We start from the raw sequence: 24,589 nt of genomic DNA on the forward strand, positions 1-24,589 counted from the left end.
ACTGAGGCTTCCTGATTGCTTAGTGGTGTTCTTGTTTTAGTTAATCATTTAGAGAGAACATTAGGCTCTTCTAGAGTTCATGAGGTGTAATTCTGTGAGCTTCAGTTGACTACAGGAAAAACACTGACAGACAACATTGAATGCTGTTCTCCATAGAAAATCATAAGAGTGTGATTTCTATGAGTGCACAAGCAATGATTCACTTCTTTTGGGAAATCCCCCCATGAATTGATGCAACAATGGAGTTGATATATACAAATTCATGCGGTGTGTTGAGATTTGCCTGCCACATCAGGGGAGTGGGGGAGGGAGGCTTGTCCCCAGAAAAAAAAAAAAAAAAAAAAAAGACACAAAGGTAATTATGTTGTCCTGCACTTTGGACATTTTTCAGTATTTGATGTAATCGACGTAAGTGATGTAATAACTTGATGTAATTTTCCTAATGAAAATCATCTTTTTATTTCTATATTGTATAACGTTTGTTAGAATTGTGCAGTATGGTTTGTACTATACAAAATATGTAATTAACATTTAATTGAAATGTATATTATGAATTTTTGCTCTTTCTGTACTATTTGTATTTGTATTTCTCTGGAGCTTTTCTATTGAAAATGGGCTCCTTTGTAGCCCAATGGACTTATCCTGGAAAACAAACTGCAAATAAATAAACAAACAATTCATTTTGGATTGTCGGCTTTGTAAAAGTCAATGCTTCATATGAGAACCATGAATGTTATTTCCCTGAAACTCCTACATACACCACAATCTTTTAGTCATGAAGACAGACCTACTATGAGAACATATATAGATGCCCTGATTCCTTACCTTAGGGGGTTAATTTATCTGAATAATGAAATTCACCCAATAAAAATTGTTTTTAAGAACATAAAAAAACACAGTGTATGTATGCGGATATATGCATGCTTGGGCTGATGTGCGTGCATGTATATGGGTTTACTCACTTTAGTCAAATAGTTCATAGATTTAAAGGTCAAAAAATCCAATGTCAACACGTTACCACACATTGGAAAAGAAAGAAACTCAGTGCATGCAAATTTCAAGCAAAAAAATATATATTGTTTTTGTAGGGGGGCAAGCTCCACATACCCTTCTAATTATATATATATATATATATATATACTAATTCAAAGATCTCACAATCCAGGAGGAAAGGGAATATTCCACTACCCAGGGACTGTCGATCTCACTCCCCCCATCGACCATCTGCATTTATCGACCAAATGCATTCTATAAAAACAGATTTCGACAAACCTGAATTCAGACCAAGTGCAGAGCATCACATACAAATATATAATATACAGAGAGAGATAGTGACAATGTATTGTGTTCCAGCATAATGAATGACAAAATGCTGAATGCAAAATCCTGAAATGTCAAAATCTTGAAAGTTTATAATGTTGAATGAGAAGTTATGTACCTACCATAACGTTCCATGTTAGTTATCTTCTCTCACCTTCTTTCTTGCTCCGACTCGGCCACTTACTAAAGCTCGAGAGCTTATTTTACCGGCTCGAGGCAACCCTATATCCCATGATGCTAGGCAACAACTCCCCAGATCTCGTTTGGAAGTTGAAAAACCTAACATAGGCCAATAAAACAAAAATCCTCCAACTGGAAAGGAGGAGGAAGAGGGATAAAAACCCCCAAAGATCATTATCTACACTATATATATCCTAGGACACCTAGATGGTGAAACAAGGTAATATAAGGACCCTTCAAGGAAGGGAAGATCTTCTCGGTCTGTCCAGGCTAGGGGGATGGTGGGTGGGACACAAGAAAGAAGGCGAGAGAGGACAACTAACATGGAACGTTATGGTAGGTACATAACTTCTCAATGTTAAGTTGTCAATCTCGCCTTCATTCTTGCTGGATGGGACCGCGTCCCTAGCACCTTCATCCTGGGTGGCTCATTGGAACAGACTCTTGAGAACGGTGAAACCAAATTTTGCTCTGTCACTGGAGGCCATGTCCAATTTGTAATGCGAAACAAAGGTATAAGGAGAGGCCCATGTGGCTGCTGCACAGATAGTGTCTATTGGTAGTCTAGCTTGAAAAGCTGTAGATATTGCTAGTGCTCTAGTTGAATGGGCTTTTGGCTTAGAAGTTAATTCCCTGCCTCTGAGTTGATAAATAGATGTAATCACAGAAGACAGCCACCTAGATAGGGTTACCTTAGAAACAGGAAAGCCTTTCTTATTTTCTGCATACGATAAAAACAGTTGATCAGACTTCCTTATTTGTTTGATTCTACCAAATAGTATCGGAGCTGGCGGTGAACATCTAGATAATGTAGCTTTTGCTCCACTCTATTAGTATAGTTTGGGAAAAAAACTGGGAGATCAATTGATTGATTTAAATTTGTCTGCGAAGCCACCTTGGGTAAGAAGGATGGATTAGTCCTTAGAGAAACTCTGTTTTTATGGAAGATTAAGTAGGGAGGACGAATGCAGAGGGCGTGAAGCTCAGATACTCTCCTAGCAGAAGTAATGGCGACTAGGAATAGTGTCTTCCAGGAAAGAAATTTCAATGAACAGGAGACCGCAGGTTCAAAGGGGGGAAGAATCAAGGATGTTAAGACTAAATTAAGATCCCACTGAGGTGGGGGGTCTTTGATTGGAGGCTTAAGTAAAAATACACCTTTAAGGAAAGCTTTGCAAAGCTTATTGGACATGATGTTGTGGTCCGATAAGCCTTTATGAAAATTTGATATGGCTGCCAACTGAACTTTTACTGTAGAGGCAGAAGACCCTGAATGAAAAATTTCGGCTAGGAAGTCTAAGACCGAATGAATTGGGGCAGTAAAGAGATCTATATTCCTTGCCTTTGCCCAGAAGGAGAAATGTTTCCATTTACTAGTGTAAATCCTTCTGGTGGAAGATTTAAGGGAAGCTACTATGATATCCCGGACGGGATTAGAAATCATAGGAAGCCTGGCTAAGGACGAAAGTGGAGCAACCAAGCAGTGAGGTTGAGAGAATGTAGGGATTGGGGCAGCTGCCCCGACTGATGGGTCAACAGATCTGGAGCTGGGTCCAGATGCCAAGGCTGTACCAAAAGATAACTATGTAGGAACGGAAACCATATCTGTCGAGGCCAATAAGGGGCAATGAGAATCAACTTGACTCTCAAGGCAGTTGCTTTCTGAATTACTTGTGGGATTAGAGGAAAGGGTGGAAAGGCATAGAGAAGTCCCCGAGGCCAATCTTGGACTAGAGCATCTCTGAGGGGATGGCCTGGAAGGGGGAAGAGAGTGAAGTCGTCGGGGCATTTGCTGTTTTGGGGTGTAGCAAAAAGATCGCAGCAAGGAAGGCCCCACTTTTGAAAAATCTCTTCCGCCACAGATTGTATGAGAGACCACTCATGTGGCATGAGTATAGCTCTGCTCAACCTGTCTGCTATGATGTTGGACTTCCCGGGGATATGCGTTGCTATCAGAAACCGCTGAGAGGAGATTGCCTATTGCCAAAGTCTGAGTGCCTCTCGACACAGGGGATAGGACTTCGTTCCGCCTTGCTTGTTGATATACCACACCACGATCCTCTGATACTCCTCCACAAAAACTCTATCAAAACATCCGCTTGCTTTACCATAAAGGGTGTACCCTCCGACCAGTTCCACAAGTATGCACCAACAATTGTGCTTAATTGAATAAAAAGCACAACCAAATGCACCGAGGCAGTACTTCAAAAATTGCAATTCCACTCCTCAGGAACAGCGTAAAAATAGTTTAATAATTAAAACAGAATACAGCCACAAACACAGAACTGGGATTGAGCGCGCTTTCATCTACGATACATCGACTTCATCAGAATCCATTGTATGAATAAATCAGTTACCTTAAATACTTGCTACGAAATAAGTTAATTGATTAATAACTTAATTAACAATTCATATTGAAGGCTTATTAAAAGAACAGTACACTCTTCACATATTTTTTTCTCTCCACTTTAAGCAATCTGCCACAATAAGGCTAACGATCTGTGCTAATATTTATAAAATTCATGCCTCTTTTATGTATATATTATTTATAATCCGTATTGTTTTTATCCAATAATAAGATTAAGAAAAAGAAAGAGAAAGGAAACCAGAAAAAACATACATAAAGGCAATAAAAGTGCTTCATGTGGATAAAAATACACAATTCCCATACACAATTCGATACCAAAACCCTATAAAATTGTATGTAAACACAACTAGTTATAAATATATGTGTAATTACATAACTAAATAATATTATTTCATATTTCCTATATTAAAAACAATTCAACGTATCATATTACTTATGTTAAAACTTGTAGATCATAAATATAAAAAAACATGTATATATAAATAACTTAATTCCAAAGACTATTGTATAAATAATTAACTATAAATTAGGGCCTAAATTAATGTAATGTTTCCTACATAAATACATCATTTCTTTTTGGGGTTATCTGCCAACAATCTCAATGCTGGCTTGATTGTAAGGTGATCATTCATCCCACTGGAACCACAGGCATCCAACCTAAGTTGCCAAATTAATTCTATGTATTCCAGTAGGGATTCCCAGTCACCTCCCCTATCCCCCTTCTTAATCTCATCTACAACCCAGAACTTAATATTGGCATTTGTACACAAAATGGTATGCCTATATAACGCATTATTGTCATTACTCTTGTTGATATCCCTCATGTGCTCATAGATACGTTGTCTTAACTTGCGTTCAGTCTTACCAACGTAATATTTACCACATGCCAAACAATGGGCTAAATAAATCACACCCTTGGTTTGGCAGGTATAATACCCTTTGCTTCTCAATTTTACACCTATTCCCCTCAATAGGAGCTCCTTCGCCCCTGCAATAAAGGAACACTGCGCACATCTCCCACATTTGTGCGTCCCCACTTTTTGTTGTGCTCCACTAGGACTAGGTGTATTTTTCATCTCAAAAAGCTTTTTAAAATTTGTATTTTTCCTATAACTAAATTTTATTGTTTGCTGGAAAATCTTGCAATCAGTATTTAATTTTGAAAAAATTCTCCAAACCTCATTAATCCCTTTTTGTATCCAACCTATTCCCTTATAATATGTAAGAGTTAACCGAGGTAGTTCAATCCTATTTATTTGTTGGATTTTGTGTTTCCTGAAATCAACCACCACTCCATCAGTATTAAGTTGATTATACAATAAAAGTGGTGGAAACTGACTGCTCCGTTTCTTTAAAATTTCCTTTTTAACACTCTTAATGAGTCTAAGTGGATACCCTCTTTCCAGGAATAACTTTCTATAAATTCCATTTCCTCGATACACATGGTATTTTCACTAGTCATACGCGAGGCCCTGATCATCTGGCCTTTTATGATGTTCCTTCTTAGGTATAATGGGTGGTCACTTTCAAAATGTACATATGAGTTGGAAAAACACCCCTTTCTAAAAATCCTTGATTCATACTGCTTATCTATCATATTTTTTTACAATTGTTACATCTAAATAATTAACTTTATCAAAATTGTATTGAAAGGTAAACCTTAGGAAATTTGTGGTGGTATGCAAATAGTCAATAAATTCTTCTATCTGTTGTTTTGTACCACTCCAAATGATAAAAATATCGTCCAAAAATCGGAAGTATTTAATAACATATTTCCAAAAATTTGATTTGAACACATATTCTAGCTCCCAAAAAAGCATAATAATATTAGCATAAATGGGGGCACACGAAGACCCCATTGCTACCCCACCTATCTGGTGGTAGATGTCTCCTTGAAAGTAAATGAAATTATTTTTTAACACTAGTTCCATATTTTCAAGTACTAATCTAAAATCTATTTTGCTTAAGAAATTAAATTCAACCAACATGTGTTCAAACCAAGATAGACCTATGTTGTGTGGTATTACTGAAAATAGGTCTATAACATCAATTGTTATAAAAATATATTTTTCATGATATATAACATTGTTGAATTTTGTAAGAAAATCCCAAGAATCAATAAGTATGTGTGGGTAATCATTATAAAATTGTTTTAACTTGGTGTCCACATAAATAGCCAAGGTCTGTGTTTTAGAACATTGAGATGTCACAATGGGTCTAAGGGGTGGGTTGTGGATATCTTTATGTATTTTCGGGATGCCGAAGATCTCTGGAATCACTGGTTTAGGTACTTTTAGAAAATTATATAATTCTATATCTATACATCCTTGTAGGAGATTATCTTCCAGATAAAAATCTATCTTCCTATAACATATGTTCATTTCATTTCTAGATGCAATCTGATATCTACCACCCGTATTCAAGATCTCCAGCATCCTATGGGTATAATCCCACAAATCCATCAAAACCACCTCTCCCCCTTTATCAGGCTTCATAATTCTGATTTTATCTAATTTTAGATTAGTACTTGAAAATATGGAACTAGTGTTAAAAAATAATTTCATTTACTTTCAAGGAGACATCTACCACCAGATAGGTGGGGTAGCAATGGGGTCTTCGTGTGCCCCCATTTATGCTAATATTATTATGCTTTTTTGGGAGCTAGAATATGTGTTAAAATCTAATTTTTGGAAATATGTTATTAAATACTTTCGATTTTTGGACGATATTTTTATCGTTTGGAGTGGTACAAAACAACAGATAGAAGAATTTATTGACTATTTGCATACCACCACAAATTTCCTAAGGTTTACCTTTCAATACAATTTTGATAAAGTTAATTATTTAGATGTAACAATTGTAAAAAATATGATAGATAAGCAGTATGAATCAAGGATTTTTAGAAAGGGGTGTTTTTCCAACTCATATGTACATTTTGAAAGTGACCACCCATTATACCTAAGAAGGAACATCATAAAAGGCCAGATGATCAGGGCCTCGCGTATGACTAGTGAAAATACCATGTGTATCGAGGAAATGGAATTTATAGAAAAGTTATTCCTGGAAAGAGGGTATCCACTTAGACTCATTAAGAGTGTTAAAAAGGAAATTTTAAAGAAACGGAGCAGTCAGTTTCCACCACTTTTATTGTATAATCAACTTAATACCGATGGAGTGGTGGTTGATTTCAGGAAACACAAAATCCAACAAATAAATAGGATTGAACTACCTCGGTTAACTCTTACATATTATAAGGGAATAGGTTGGATACAAAAAGGGATTAATGAGGTTTGGAGAATTTTTTCAAAATTAAATACTGATTGCAAGATTTTCCAGCAAACAATAAAATTTAGTTATAGGAAAAATACAAATTTTAAAAAGCTTTTTGAGATGAAAAATACACCTAGTCCTAGTGGAGCACAACAAAAAGTGGGGACGCACAAATGTGGGAGATGTGCGCAGTGTTCCTTTATTGCAGGGGAGAAGGAGCTCCTATTGAGGGGAATAGGTGTAAAATTGAGAAGCAAAGTGTATTATACCTGCCAAACCAAGGGTGTGATTTATTTAGCCCATTGTTTGGCATGTGGTAAATATTACGTTGGTAAGACTGAACGCAAGTTAAGACAACGTATCTATGAGCACATGAGGGATATCAACAAGAGTAATGACAATAATGCATTATATAGGCATACCATTTTGTGTACAAATGCCAATATTAAGTTCTGGGTTCTAGATGAGATTAAGAAGGGGGATAGGGGAGGTGACTGGGAATCCCTACTGGAATATAGAGAATTAATTTGGCAACTTAGGTTGGATGCCTGTGGTTCCAGTGGGATGAATGATCACCTTACAATCAAGCCAGCATTGAGATTGTTGGCAAATAACCCCAAAAAGAAATTATGTATTTATGTAGGAAACATTACATTAATTTAGGCCCTAATTTATAGTTAATTATTTATACAATAGTCTTTGGAATTAAGTTATTTATATATACATTTTTTTTATATTTATGATCTACAAGTTTTAACATAAGTAATATGATACGTTGAATTGTTTTTAATATAGGAAATATGAAATAATATTATTTAGTTATGTAATTACACATATATTTATAACTAGTTGTGTTTACATACAATTTTATAGGGTTTTGGTATCGAATTGTGTATGGGAATTGTGTATTTTTATCCACATGAAGCACTTTTATTGCCTTTATGTATGTTTTTTTCTGGTTTCCTTTCTCTTTCTTTTTCTTAATCTTATTATTGGATAAAAACAATATGGATTATAAATAATATATACATAAAAGAGGCATGAATTTTATAAATATTAGCACAGATTGTTAGCCTTATTGTGGCAGATTGCTTAAAGTGGAGAGAAAAAAATATGTGAAGAGTGTACTGTTCTTTTAATAAGCCTTCAATATGAATTGTTAATTAAGTTATTAATCAATTAACTTATTTCTTAGCAAGTATTTAAGGTAACTGATTTATTCATACAATGGATTCTGATGAAGTCAATGTATCGTAGATGAAAGCGCGCTCAATCCCAGTTCTGTGTTTGTGGCTGTATTCTGTTTTAATTATTAAACTATTTTTTCACTGTTCCTGAGGAGTGGAATTGCAATTTTTGAAGTACTGCCTCGGTGCATTTGGTTGTGCTTTTTATTCAATTAAGCACAATTGTTGGTGCATACTTGTGGAACTGGTCGGAGGGTACACCCTTTATGGTAAAGCAAGCGGATGTTTTGATAGATATACCACACCACGGACATATTGTCCATTTGGATTGCAATAGTTCCTAGGGAAAGAGAGTCATGGAGGGCTTGCAACGTTAAAAGCACTGCTCTCATCTCTAGGACATTTATGTGCAGGTGGCGTTCGAAAGGTTGCCAAGTGCCATGTACCATCCTGCCCTGAAAATGCCCCCCCCACCCGATCAGGGAGGTGTCCGATGTCACCGTGGCGACCGGGGGAGGAGGAACAAAGGGTCTGCCTTGATGGACTTGAGGGGACAATATCCACCAGGACAGATGACTTTTGCAAGTTGGAGTTATCATGATCTTGTGGTGCATGGGGAGTTGCTGAAAAGACCATTGGGCGAAAAGCATCCATTGTAGAAGACGCATGTAAAAACGTGCAAGGGGAAGAAGTGTTATGGTGGCTGCCATAAGACCCAATACTTTCAGGACATACCTGGCCTGAATTTTGTCGCTCTGAAGAACATGGACATGGTTTTGAATATCTAAGACCCTTTGATCTGTTAACTTTGCTGAAAGTTGTACGGTGTTCAAGTTGGCGCCTATAAAGGTAATAGACTGACAAGGCGGACTTTTCGAAATTTATAGAGATTCCTAGCCCTCTGCAAATGTGAATGGTGTAAGCTCTGGCTTGGAGAAGTTGATGCCTGGTGGTAGCAGTGAGGAGCCAGTCGTCTAGATATGGAAACACCTGGAATCCTTGCCGTCTCAGGTGAGCCGTAACCGCTGCCATACATTTGGTGAACACTCTGGGGGCTGTAGTGAGACCAAAGGGCAGGGCTCTGAATTAGTAGTGACTATTTGTCTCCAGTCCCCTGTCTTTTTCGGTACCAAAAAGAACCTTGAGTAGATTCCGGATCCTAGTTGGTCTGCTGGGACTGGCTGGATGGCTCTTTTTGCTAGCAGTTTTGATATCTCTGGTATTGCTAGTTCCCCTAGACTGGGTGGAACATCTGGAAGGGTTCCCTTTTGCTGAATTGGGGTTTGGATAAAGGATTTTTGTAACCCTCGGATATGATCGACTGTACCCATTTGTCTTGAGTACGGGAAAGCCAGGCTTTTGGGTACAGCGACAATCTTCCCCCGACTGCCTCCGAAGGTGGACAATCGGGCAACATCTCAGGGATGCTGGAAGGGTTTGTCAGAGAGAGGCTCCCTGCTACCCTGGTTCTGCGGACCCCCTCTGCCCCTAGGGTGGCGTCTGTTGTTGTTACCCCCTCTGCCTCTGGGGGTAAACTGACCTCTTGCGTCAGGCGTGACTCCTTGAGATTTGCGGAACCACATTTTCCCACCCTTCTGACCCTTAGGGTATGGTCTTGAAGGGGTGGAGAAACGGACTCCTACAGCAGAAAGAGTCTTGCCATCTTGTTCGCATCTGGTCAAGGTGTCTTTCACTTGAGGTCCGAACAAAGCCGAACCATCAAAAGGGGAATTTGTGAAGGACGCCTTGAAAGGGTCTGCGAAATTACACAGCCGCATCCAGGTGTGACGCCTTAAGGCCACTCCTGTGCCCGCGGCCCTACTCGCTCCATCGGCTGCATATGAAATTAGACGCATGGAGGAGTTAACAGTCGAGTTTAGGGTTCCAAGCTGTGAGTTTATTTTATCCTGAGACCCAGCAGCTGATGGATCCTGTAAGACTTCTCCCAACTCTTTGAGAATATCTCTCTGAAGGCAGGTGAAGTGACAAGTAATTCAGCGACCGCATGGCAAAGGTCGCTGAAGAAAACATCCGCTTAAAGTACCTATCCATGGTCCTAGAATCCTTATTAGGAGGATGGATAGGTACTGAAGGATCAGCTAAGTTCCTTCTTGGTGGCTGCAGCCACCACCATGGAATCTGCCGGTACACCTTTTGTTAGGAATTGTTTGTCAACTGGTGCTGTGATGAATTTAGATGGCCTCCAGGGGGTGGGTTCCACCAAATCCGGGGCCGACCACGCCTTCCGAGCCACTACTTCCATAAGGGGGTCGTAAGGCGGAGACACCCAGGAGGTGGAGGGTCGAGAACCAAACTCCTCCTGGTACACCGACTCGTCCTCGGAAGGATTAACGGAAGACCAGTTCCCCCTCTGCTTTAGGATTTCTAGGATGTCTGAGAAAGAGACATCCTCAGAGGGGGACTTTGGGGATCCCTCCAACTCATCCAAGTCTGTGTCAGATGTAATGGACTCAGGGGAGTCCACATGCTTCCTCTTACATGTCCTCTTACGCGGAGGCTCCGCTGACAGGTCAGGAGAAGCCTCTGAAGAGGAAGAAATTCCCAGTGGGGAAACCTGAGGTGTTGGATCTCTGGGTCCGGGAGCAAGAGAGTGGGAAGAGACATCAGCAGGCACTGTAGTGGGAGGAGCTGATGGAGCTGACCGTTGTCTATGCCCTGGGGCTAGTACACTCCTCATCACCTCGAAGACTCCCCTATCAGAAAGGCCAGAGGGCCCCCGCTCCGAAGAGGTAGGAACCCCAGGCTGCACTGACAGGGAAGGCTCCGAGGCCAATGTCGGGGCCGAGCTCACCAGCGCCGATGCTCCGAGAGGGAGAACGGGGTCGAACAATGGTCCGAAGCCACTTGCCCCCTCGGAGCAGACGAGAGAGACCAGGTGCCCGGATCCGTCCAAGGAAGGCATCAAGGAGGAGATCGGAGTGGAAGACAAAGGAGCCGAAGGGGGAGGTATCGGCTCCGATGCCACAACAGTCACGGCTCCGAGGAGCTCCAGCTCCAAACTCTGAGGGAGAGTCGAAGGAGGAAAAATAGGTGGAGTCGTAATAGCTACCATCTGATGAGATGGGCTACAAATCATCTGTGCCAATGCCTGAGACTTTAACAGCCTACTTACCACTCTCTCAAGGTCGTGATCTGAAAGTCTGGACGACCAAGAAGATCGGCTCCGATGGGTCCACTCCAAGAGCATGGGAGATCTCGGAGCCGAATGGATGGACTCCAATGAAGGGGATCTTGACCTCTTCTTAGATATGGATGGAGCCAAAGGAGCCGAGGACACGTCGGCTCCAGCCGGAGCAGACAGTGAATGCATGGACTCTGAGGTATCGGCACCAAGTGGTGCCGAGACCGGAACATGTGACATAGAGGGATCGGCTCCAGCCGGAGCCGATCTAGGCACAGAGCCAGCAGCCGAAGGCTTAGTACTCGGAGCTGACGGTTCTGCTGGTTTCGAAGGCCTCCCCGACGCAGACTTAGTCGGGGAGCCCACGGGCTTTAACAAGCCCCTCAGTATAAGTTTGTTCCTGCGCTCCTGCAGGACTCTTGGACTGAATGCATGACACACAGAACAAGAGTCCTGCAGGTGCAGGGGTCCCAGGCAGTAAACACAAGAAATGTGACCGTCTGTCAGACATTTTCTGACAGCACGAGTCACACTTCTTAAAGCCTGAGACCTTAGTTTCCTTTGGTTCCTTTGACATAACAGTGTCGAGGGATCACAAAAGGAAGAGAAAACACACACACACAACACTCAAAAACAATAATATAAAAATAAAAACATTAATTAGGATACTGACACACCCAAACACTCCACAGGATCTCTAAGAAAAATTAGGAAAGGGGCAGGCTTAAGGCCTAACCTAAGAGTGGAGGGGGAGGGATATAAGGGATAAAAAGGGAAGGTATAAAAAGGAATAGAATTTAAGGTAGTAGGTAACTACTGAAAAAACAACTGTTTTTTGTGAAAAAAATTAACTAAAAGGGTGACTGAACACTATATTTTAAAGACTTACCAGGTGCCGGTAAAAATACGCACCTCGCAAGCGAAAGCGGCAAACGAGATCTGGGGAGTTGTTGCCTAGCATCATGGGATATAGGGTTGCCTCAAGCCGGTAAAATAAGCTCTCGAGCGTTAGTAAGTGGCCGAGTTGGAGCCGAGGATCGGCTCCGAACCCATCCAGCAAGAATGAAGGCGAGATTGACAACTTAACATCTAGAAATACCTAATAGCATGCATGTACTATATTCATAGACTATGCCAGTACACAACCAGTCAAACAGTATCGCTCCTGTTTGTGAAACTCAGAAATGAATGACAACATGGGTCCTGTAAGGGTGGGGCATGTTCACATGCAGGGAATTAGGTATCTATAGTTCTATGGGAGAAAGTCTATGTCTGTAATGCATTGCTTTGGTAAATAATAAATAGTGCAATACTAAATCTAAATATCAGTAACTGAAAATATTACAGAAAACATACAGTATCTTCCAAGATTATGGACAAAAGCTTCAATGTACAGTCAGACGTCATTAATAAACTTCCATCAAAAATAGCTTCAATGTAAATATGGGAATTAATAAATGCTAGTTTATGAGCGCATGGATTTGTCTGCCCAATTCCTTAATGACCAATATTTTATAAGTTTGACACTCCAGTCAATATACTTTCAATGCGTGCTTATTTACTGTTGCCACATATGGCTGTCATTTTAATTGTCACTGTCATAGTACTCTGTAATTCGATGGGTAACTAATTTCTGCACTTTTTCCTGGAAACTACACTTTTCATTAATTCTGTGAATGCTTGATTGATCCATTTTAAGGTCATGGTGAAAAGCAGCCTATCCCAACACTTAATAGCACTCAAGGCAGAGGAAATAATCATTTGCAGTGTGGCAACCAATCATATGACACATCAAGCACATACTGCATATTTATCTATAGGCCATATGGAGGAACACTGATTCTCCTATGCAAAAGTCTTTGAGGTGTGGGAAATGGGGGTAACATGCATAGTCCATACAAGAGGCACCCCAGTTTATAAATGAACTGGAAAACTGAGCACAGTGGAAGAGCAACGATAGCCACTGAGCTGCTGGGTCAACATTAATGGAGTTTTAGCAAATAAATCTCATCTATTCAGAATGTAATGGCAAAACTTCTCCATATGTGTGACCCTGAACAGCTGGACATCCAGGTCAACAAACAAATATATAAAATCACAATTTACAATTAAGTTTGCAGGAAAACAATACATCACCACCACTTTCCAAAAATTTAACCCCAAATTTTCAGATAGCATTTATGTGAAACCACCTCCTGAACTAAAACTGGCATCACAGTTATGCCCTGAAGTAGCACAAAGGAGATGTAATCATATACATTCACTGAAATTGCTCTTTGCATGTAATTTTAAAATATTGTACTTACATAATTCACAGAGATGTCACACAAGAGGATTATCTTTAACATCTGAAACATAAAGATTAGAAAAAAATTTAAAAACATGCATATAAGATAAATGCACATTTAAACCTTTAAAACTTTCTAAACTCATATCAAACTAAATGCATATTTATCTGAATAGCATAAGTCCATCCCTCTAACAACCCCTTTTCCCATTTTTGTACATGGACTCAGGATGTCACTGAGCGGCAGTCACCTAGAGCAAGGTTTGACACCGGCAGGTAGCTAACCCTGCCATGGTTACTCAAACCTATGTCCAATTTACAGTGTCCATTCCACCTCCTGCATGTCTTTGTGAGTAGAATGTCCACATATTATAATATATATTTTTACATGCAACTGCGGTGGTGGTGCTGCGGTAGCGTTGTCGCCTCACAGTTAGACGTTGCACATTCGATTCTCAGTTAGAGCATCTTCTGTGTGTCAACATGCGTGAATGGACATTCCTTCGTTGAAGGTTGTGCGTTAGGCCTGGCAAGCCAGCACATAAAAAAAAAATCTACTGCCAATCATTAGCGGACCGGAGTTCCGCTGTGGTGACCCCTAACCGGGAAAAGCCGAAAGACGGTATATATTTTTACATGCATATACATCCTTAGTAGGATGCTATTTCTTTTTATTTTTTGAATATTTTGTGGATTACCTGAGTCTTAAAATGATGATATACCTTTAAAATAATTATGTTAAAGATGTGTCATGTGATACCAATATATATTTAAGCATTTGATGCACACTGAAGATGGACATAGTCCAAAAGGTTTGCGAGGTATTAAAGTTTGTTTTACTTTATTCCTGAGTTGGTCCAGTATTTCCGTCACTGCATTTTCTTTGTGGACATTATTGCTGTTTGTCATACAGTGAAGGTAAACCCTTGAGTCGGTCCCTTTTTCTCTGAATGTGAGAGGAAACCCGCATGAACACCAAGACAACATACGGACTCTGCACAGACGGCAGCCCACCCCAGCAGAGAATCGCTTGCTGTTGGGCAACAATGCTATCCACTGCACCACTAGGTCATAGTGCAGTGTGAATGACATTTCAAAAGACACAAAATTTTTAGACAGAGGCATACATTTCAGTTACAGCAAAATATTTGCACAACAGTGCCCAGAATTAAGCTTTGTAAACAATTAAAATTGTCAACCTGCAATCATTTACTACAGCATACAAAATGTCAGTATTTGATATCTCAGACATTTAAAAAATGCAAACATTATGAATGAAAGTTTGAATCAATAAGCAATACGATACAACTACTTTAGCTGTTTAAGAGAACTCAGCATAAAATAAGAGCATGAAATTCCACCCACTGAAATTACCTCTCATTTATCCTTGATTTTGACTCAAAGTTTAGATCTGTCCCTCTTAATCCTTCCTAGCACTGATAACTTTTGGAAGAAAGATGGTGCATTACACTTAATATTGACAAAGATTTACAGACTTTTACTTTAGAAAATCTATATTAATTCATATTCTATTATTGTGTCATTTCGCAAGTCAATAGTACTAATATTTTCAAAGTGTCACTGATTCTTCGTATTTTTCTTTTTGGCTTTGTCCGGATTCTGTTGAGATTTGTCCATGTTTGGTTAAGAGCTATCCAGTTCATAGCAGTGGAACACGGGATCTAATGAATTAGTAGTAGATGATGGCAAGACTCAACCCTGGATGTGATGTCATTCCATCCCAGAGAACATGCAGTCACGCTTCTGCATTCATGCACAATTGTCATGATTTTTCTCCACATCCTGTTCTTCATCTCGGCCATTCCTAATGGCGAACAGCTCTCAATGACAAATTCTGATCCTCTAAAGTTGCCGTTTCACCAAACTGATTAATGTCCTGCTCCCTATTCCAATACTTGGAACAGTAGTTGAACTCTGTGATCCTGTCCTTCCTGAACTGGTGGCCCTTTAAGAATTTCACTGTTCCTTCTAAGTGCATGCATTGCAGTGTCCCTCCCTCCCTTCCTTCTCCTCCGTAGGTCATTATTTTTAATACAAAACAATATGTTGACTTCCCCTTTCTTTCCTGACCACTGAAGGCACCATTTTCTCTTTCCAGAAGGGCGTTAATCACCCTTTATATTTTTATCTTTACCAAGTTCCTGTTTTCCCTAGTGCAGCTTCATTTAATATCACTTGCGAATGAGCCCCCAAACCACAAATGCAAGACCCTGTTGATCATCTCTTGAAGGCTAGGCCCATCAAATAATTACCTGCCACTGCCTGTCCTCACCCTAAGCACCTACCTTCCCTTTGAGTCATTATTCTCCTTTTTGTCCAAGTTAATTTTTTTTTTTTGCCATTCCTATTTTTTGAAATCAGAGGAATAGCAGCATTTTTGGAATTATATTCCATCTTCCAGAATTCAGCCTTCACACACAGTGCAACTTATAACCTAAGTAAATAGATGTTTCTGTAAATAAAATACATTTTTCACAGCTTAAAATAACCATAGGAGAAAACAAGCCAATTAGGCATTCTGGAGAAAAATAAATAAAATGGAAGAGCAGGATAAATGCACAGCATGGTGTACAGAGTTGACATTTCCCAGAATTCCACTCCTAAACACGAAATTAAGGAAAGGACAAAAGTATAACTATACTAGCTCCTTGGTTCATTTACAAACACGCACAAGTACATACACACACACAAATTACAAACCAAAGGTATTAATTTACTTAACCACGATATCAGCTACACTTCCTTATATGAATGCAATTACTGTACTAGAACACAGCTAGAAGCCCCTCCTTTTGCCCACCCTACCTACAGTAGTTATGGTGTACATACTGTATGCCTGATTATACCCACTTTACACACTTCAAACCCCGACTTCACTTACTTTGCACTTCTCTCTCTGTCTGTACTCAATTCCATACCATCCTCACACTACACAATCATTTCCACTTCTCTCAGCAGGTATAACTCTAAAGTAAAACCACCTCTCAAATCCTTTCATAATTAACTTCAGTTCCACAGCTCTCTCTAAACTTCCACCTTGTCTGCCACTTTCTCTTCCCTTATAATTCTGACTACCTCTGATGAATTCTTGCTGATCAAGATCTTTCTGCACCTTCCTGTGAACACTTAATCCTATCTCCTACTCTTTGCATTACTGCTGCCTCTCATCCACTAGCCCATTCTGATTCAATCACCCACCTCCATCTCCAGTACCATGATATACCCTTGCACCATGTATGTAGCACAAAAGCCTAAATCCCAGACTCAAATGATTTGAAACTACACATGAAGACAAATAAAAGGAAAAAGTCCATTACATCATGACCCAAGTATGAAAAGATCTTCACGGCCATTATACCATGTAGCACTGCCCTAGCTTATCAATAAATTAACAGTGTACGGAACTGCAGTACCACTTCCAGATTTGACTAGAAAGCATAAATATAAAGTAGTGCAAGAATACTGGAAGAAGAAATAAAATGCTAATGGCCTGATCACTTCTCTCTTGCAGAGGCGTGTGTGTGTGTGTGTGTGTGTGGGGGGGGGGGGGGGGGTCTTGTTACAGGAAGCGTCTCCATGACAACAGATGCTATCTCAAAGGAAGTAAAACTAATGGGTTTATGTGCACTGGCTACAGCATAACATATATTTGGAAGATCCGAAAGCATTGCAGGTCAGTGTTTTACATACTATATAATCCAGCCTGCAGAAGTAACTAGGGGTTAGAGGCAGAGGCAAAGTTAGGAGTAGAGTGAAGCAAGCATGAGAAATCATGGGCAGTGGATATCTTATATATGAATATTTGTTCTAATTGTCTTTGTTAGTAATTCCATCCCTAAGGCAAAGAGAAGTGGAAAAACTATTTAGTTACTTTTCTTATTGTTTCTGATAGACTACCAACTTTATATGTTAGAAAATGAATATAAGGTTTTATATAAGTTAATACATAGTTTTATAATAGCATCTGGGAAACAAAGACCTAATATTTTTTTTTAAGTAAGTATCTCCAAATCAAGAATTCAAAAGACTTCAATATATTGACTCATAACCATAAACCTCTTAGTTTTTATCTGCAAAATCTCTAAATATTAGTCTTTTAATATTCTCCCACTGGTGGCTATTTACATTACCAGATACAGATTTGCTGTATCTAGGACTGTTGGTAAGCTTCTGACCCCCCCCCCCCCAAGCCTTTCTGTGTTGGTGGGAAGCCGCCTAGCTAATCAGTGGGAGTGGTAAGCACCAGGTAGCCTATCTACCACAACAGTAGTGGTTTCTGGCATAGAAACTGTAGTTTATTGGCCGTTTGGGCAATTTTTCCATCTCTTCCAACTTTCTGGTTTAAAAGCCCACATTTGCGCTTATTTCCCACCTTTCTTGTAACGAGTCTAGTCCAGATACAGATTTGCTGTACCCAGGACTGTTTGTAAGCTTCTGAGTGGTGCCAAAAAGTCTGCTCTTCAATTTTTCCCTTAGATCTGCAAGTTCTCTCCTCTCCTGCACTTTTACTAGCTTATTAGTTTAGCACTTTACCAGACTTCTTGTAGCAATTATTGTAGCACACAAAAGTGCTACCAGCACTAAACGTTCTACAAGGAAACAGCTCCAGTACTTATTAATGCCCACCCCTCCAGGCATGTCTAAAGGTCAGTTCTCTGTGCATTCCCCTATTAACCTGGTGAACTTGGGCATCCTGAGGCAGTGTAGCAACTGCCTCATGTACACTAACAACCCTCTCCTCTTACCCCCCAACACTCAAGACTTGTGAGAGATGCACTTATAGATCCAAATTGGAAGCCGCGCACTCTCCAGCCAAGACAGGAATAGCTGGTCAAGAGGAGAAGGTCAGCACTTGAACCACACAACTCTCCAGAACACACACCAGCACTGCCTTCACATAAAAACACAAACCACACACCCATCTTCGCGGGGTTCTCAATAAAAATCTAACCAAACAGCAGAGACCTCCAAGGCAGAAACGCACTCAACCACCGCAACACACTAAACATGAGACACAACTCTCCTAAACAGTGTGCCACTCAACCAAATCCCCTAAGGCAAAACAGCATGCCCAACACACTAGTCATAGGTGACTCATAGTGAGGCACAGTGATGTCCCACTAACTAGGTTGAATAAGGAGAAAGTAACAGTCAGCTGCCTATCAGGTGGCAGGATCCGACACATCTCACACACACTCAACAACAGGTACAAATATGACTCTGTTATTGTTCATGTGGGTGTGAACGACCTGAGATGCACCTCCCTGGTCTACATGGAGAAAGACATGGAGGAGCTCAAGGATTATGTAGCCCAGGCAGTAAGACCCTAGCCCTGAGCAGCATCCTACCATCACCCAGAATGATACCATCTTACAAGCAGAAAATGATTGATTTCAACAACTGGCTAAGTTTCTGGTGTCATTCCAGGGGGATCCAGTGTCTGTCTACCTGGGATGACATGACTGATTGACCTTGATGCTTTGCCAGAGATGGCCTGTATCTGTCAACCTTGGGCTTCCGGATACAAGCCAAGGCTCTTGCCACCCTATGGTGCCTTTCTTAGGCTGTGTTCCAAAGACCAAATTACCACCATAACAGCTACAAACAAATGTAATCCGAAGGTCATGCTGCTGAGTGCTAGAAGTCTAAATCTCAAAATGCACTTGCTCGAAGCACACTCTAAAATGGAGAACATTGCCAGTTGTGCTGTAACAGAGACTAGGTTCAAAGCATCAGAAAGAACCCCTGCACTACCAGGCTGTAACTCATTCCACACCTTTCGGCCCCAGAACTTGGACTGAAGCTCTAAATGCAGTGGTATTTCCATATTTTTAAAGGATGCACACACCTCCAGACTGGTAGCCCAACATAATGCACCAGAGATAATTCAGGTGCAGCTAACATTGGATAATGCAGTGATTCAGGTCGTAGACTGCTATAGGTCCACAACCATGTCCCAGGACTCACACTCCACGTTCTTAAGCATCCTGGAGAATATTAGGGTCCAACCTAACACACTCATACTGGGCAACTTCAATTACGCCTCCTTTAACTGGGAAAACTAATGTACCAATACCCTTGCCCAACATTTCCTGGAATTCATCAATTCCAATGCCCTGGACCAGCTTGTTCTTACCCCCACTAGAGGTAGCAACATCCTTGACCTGGTCATTACTAACATGGGTGACCATTGCTCTATACAAATAGTTAACTCCTCCCCGGTTAGATCCAACCACAAACTAATCACCTTGGAAATGCACATTCCACCCCCCCACCCCCCGCAAAGGTAACCACCATGAAAAAATTCTACAAAGCTAACTCTGGGCTCCTATAAACAGAGGTGGCCAACTTCACGGCTTCCATGCAAATAGACAATAGTTGCATGACCACCAAATTATACATCAATGTACCGTACAAACACATACAAAAATGCATGGATATCACCATAACCAATAGAACTAAGACGCTCTCCTCCAAAAAAAGGATACCAATCTGGTGGTCCCCTGCCATAAACAAACTCTACAACAGAAGGAAGGAAGAAACTGATATGGAATAAGGTAAAGTCCCAAGACTGGAAAAACTCCCTTATCAGCCTCAACAAAAAGTTGAAATCCCTCATCAAATCCTCTAAAGCTAGCTATGAAAACAGAATTGCAGCAGATAGTAAAGACAACCACAAGGCCTTCTATAGTTATGTAAAGAATCTTCGCAGCAATACCCAGATTTGCTCTGAGCTACTGCACAATGGTACCTCCTATACCAAGCAAACAGATATTGCCAATACACTGGCCGACTGATTCAGTGCCAACTTTACCCCTCTCACCTCCCGTCCAAAGGACAAATCATAATAGGAGTAGATTGCCAGGCACCCAAGTATTACTGCTGCACAGGTTAAAAACAGTACTGTCCAAGGTCAAGAATACAGCTTTTATAGGACTTGACAATATCCCTGGCTGTGTTCTACATGAACTATAGAGTGAATTGGTACCACACATGTGTGCCCTGTTAAATCACAGCCTCACCTCAGGCTTTGTCCCTACCAAATGGCACACTGCTACAGACATCCCCCTCCACAAAGGAGGAGCAACTACAGACCCTGGGAACCATTACCCCATTAGCCTAACGAGTCTGATATGCAAAGCTATGGAACGCATCATGGACCCAATAAAAAAGGATATAGGGAATCTCCAAACTCTGGATCCCACACAGTTTGGTTTTGTGAAGAGTAGATCATGCCTGCTCAACCTGGTCAACTTCTATGTGTCAGTCACCAGAGCTGTGGATGAAGGCAAGGTAGTTTATACAGTCTGCCTTGATCTGGCCAAGGGTTGTGATACCATTCCCCATTCAGGAATCACAGAAAAACTCACTAAGCTAGGCATCAAACCCTATATCACTAGGTGGGTTGCAAACTGGCTCACAGAATCCACAGTTTGAAAGTAGCTGACTCCAAGTCAGACTGCTGACTAGTAGCGAGTTGAGTCCCAAAGGGTTTGGTCCTGGGTCCTCGCCTCTTTGGTATCTACTTCTCTGAAGTCCAGGCCAACACGAAGGGACTCTGGCTGACAAAGTTTGCAATTAATTTCAAGTTGGGAGCAATTAACTCCCCAAGTGATGTTGACATCCTGCAGAAAGCCCTCTGAGACCAATAACTGGTGTCAGAACCATGGCCTTAAGCTCAATGCCAAAAAATGAGTAGTCATCCCCTTTGGGAAAAACTCTTACCACATCAATGGCAATCCACTGAGCACAGAAGGTATTATAAGATCTGGGAACACAGGTTGACAGCAACCTCTCTTTTCATCACCATATTGCCACTGTGGTCAGAAAGTCCTTCTGTGTGGCACATCTTATTACTAAAGGTTTTGCATCCATGAAGAAAGAGGTCATGGTCTCCCCTCTACTCTTCCCTCATTAGGCCAATCATTGAGTACAATGCTCCATTTGGCATGTATCCCACTACACACCTGCAACAACTGGAGAGGCCACAAAAGTACCTCACAAAGAGACTCATAGGCCTTAAACACTTGTCCTATATGGACAAACTAAAAAAACTCCAACTATGCTCTATCTCATATTGTCTACTTAGAGGCTATCTCTGCTTGACTTAGAAAGCCATGTCTGACCCAGCTCTGTTAGAAATGCTACATCTAAAGAAATCCCTGTCCCTTCGCATCACAAGCTTCAGAGACCTCAACCTCATTACCACAATCAACAGAACATGCTGGAGGGACAGGTTCATAACCCAGAGACTATCCATGCTCTGGAATAGACTTCCCATACATGTCAAGGAGAGCACCTCACTGGCCCTCTTCAACAGTGATCTTGATGAGTGGGATGGGAAATAGAAAATTCACCCCGGGGATCAATCCAGTAACTCTACTCGACAGAGGCCCTGGTAACTAATGTCGGGTGGCACGATGCCGGGGTAATCTTATGGGCTCGGCTTGTAAAGGCTCCAGGGCCATTAGCCTAGCACACACCTATGAACCCACATACATCATATACAAGACAAAATTACTTTTAATCTTTCAAATAAGACTAACATAACACGGATATTTTGTGATCAACACTTAATAGAGCTGTCAGTCATACAAACATACTTTGTGATCCTTATCGTGTTTTACCAAGGGAGCAGTTAAACTATATTTCCAGTATAAAAACTATATTCTCCTTAGACACTGACAATTCCCCATAACTGATTTACCTTACTATTCATGTCATTTAACTGACATGTGGATTAAGTAAACCTAAAATGACTAAACAAGGGAAAAATATTTTTGCAGGCGAGTGCAAGTTTTGCTCTGCCTCTAGTCATTGGGACAAGCTCTCACAGCCACATCTATTATATATTATATAATTTAAGAAGTCTTCATATGTAAAAACGAAAGTAACATGACCACATTTAACAATCTTTTTTTTTTTTCAGATAGCAACTATATAAGGATTATACTATTCCTTAGACAGCTTAGTCTTATGATTTATACTAAAACCAAAGAGCGAGCCATTTTTTTTTTTTTTGTAAACAGAGCAGATTATGGTAGGAACAGAGTGGGGCTGTCTTACACCACAAACTTGAAGAGGAGTAGTAGTGATGCTGAAGCAGTCCTGGGATACACACTTGATTCACATAACCATTAAAACAGTAACCTTCCTCAGCTTTTTAACAGAAGTATGGGTGTGCATTAGAAGATATAATGACCCCTTCAGTGACTTAGGCTGCATGTCCCCTCACAGATAAAAGGAGCAAGGTGCTCAAAATGAAAGCAAACTGCTTTCACTCTTACTATGCTGCTGAGGGCACAAGCAAATTCTATGTCTGCCTAGGTACTAACCCTCTCACAAATTTTGAAAAGACTGGATGGTCAGCAATCAAAGGGGCAATGGTTTATAAAAATAGACATACTATGAATTCAGGATCCATAAACCTGCATTAAGTGTTCATTTTTTAAACATTATTTAATGCAGAACAGAGTTTAGATGGTCTAAATGTTACCAAAGACATCAGATTATCTTTTATCTAAGTGTCTCTTAAGTGAAATATAAAAAACAGTTCCCAATTTCTACATTAGTTGTTAGTTTGCAACTTTAAACAAATGAGAGCTTCTTAGTAATAGTTCTTGTAATATTAGGAAGCAATGTTTTATGTTTAGCAAGTTAAGGAATGTATAACTGTAATGTTATTACATTTGATAGCTTTAACCAGAGACCACTAAGCTCTCCACTTTAATATAATTTCAGTTGTAAAGCCATTCGGCATTATCATGTCTTGTTAATACTTTTTTTTTTTTTTACCACTGAAGAAAAATTAGGCTCAGCAGTTTCTAAAATGTGCCTCTAGCTCAAAACAGGAAATAAACTTCACTGCTACTGACCTTGGGTAGATGGGGGGATTCTGATTTAGGTGAATGTCTCACCAGTGATCTGTGTGCGCACAATACAAAAGGGCAAGTCTCTTCTAGATTTTATATATGTAGTCAAGAACTAATCACCCCTACCTTGAAGTACACCACAAATTTTCAGGTTATTCTTTCTTGATCTGTTTTTAATTATTTTTTAGCCAAATGTTTAGCTGAAGAAGAGACTCAGACTTCCTTCCTCTTATAAGTAAAGGAGTTATTAAAACTGTTTCTCTGGTTCTCATGCTGATAAAATATTACTACTTACTCAGTTTGTTTAGCACATTATACAACATAAAATTCAGATTTGACTTAAACTTAGAAATTCTTTGAATTGGCAGGGTATCCAAGGAGCATAAAGGAAAAGCTGTTACTTAGCAGACATCTTGGAACTACCTTTTGTCATTAATCTATGTTTAGTGTATTAAATTATAATCATTATGAGTATGTCATTTTTATCTGCAGTCACCAAATGTCTAGCATTTTAAATTGTTCATAATACCAGCTTTCAAAACTGTTCACATTTTGTTAAATTATTTTATTTCTGAAAAAAACTTCAAAAACCCATAAGAAATGTATTGTCACCAACTTATTTTCAGAGGTGTAATGAAAAATATATTTTTCTGAAACCTATGGTACTATTATTTAAATCTCTCTATATATTATACATATATATATATATATATATATATATATATATATACACACACACATACACACACAGGTTTACTATAAAATATGTCAAACGTCAACAAAATTTGGCAGACATATCGAAATTAAACCGCAAAATTCAAAAAATAGAACAAGTCACAATGTTGAATCCACTGATCGAATTCAGCAGATTTGACACTGTTTTCGAACACATCACGTGATGTCCATATAGGAGCTCACAAAGTAAATTCCTATAATGAGCAT

General features: G+C 40.0%; 1 long non-coding RNA gene across 1 annotated transcript in view; it reads right to left on the bottom strand.

Annotated features, from left to right (window-relative positions):
* The window catches only part of LOC122790084, a 1,107,046-nt gene extending 1,093,230 nt beyond the window's left edge, over positions 1-13,816 (bottom strand). The window contains exon 1 of the long non-coding RNA XR_006362920.1: positions 13,774-13,816. This is a non-coding gene — a long non-coding RNA (uncharacterized LOC122790084). The remainder of the gene's footprint in view (positions 1-13,773) is intronic.
* Between the last annotated feature and the right edge of the window lie 10,773 nt (positions 13,817-24,589).

Source organism: Protopterus annectens, chromosome 15.part0, assembly GCF_019279795.1.
Source record: "Protopterus annectens isolate FY-2018-M chromosome 15.part0, PAN1.0, whole genome shotgun sequence".
Classification (NCBI taxonomy): Eukaryota; Metazoa; Chordata; order Ceratodontiformes; family Protopteridae; genus Protopterus; species Protopterus annectens.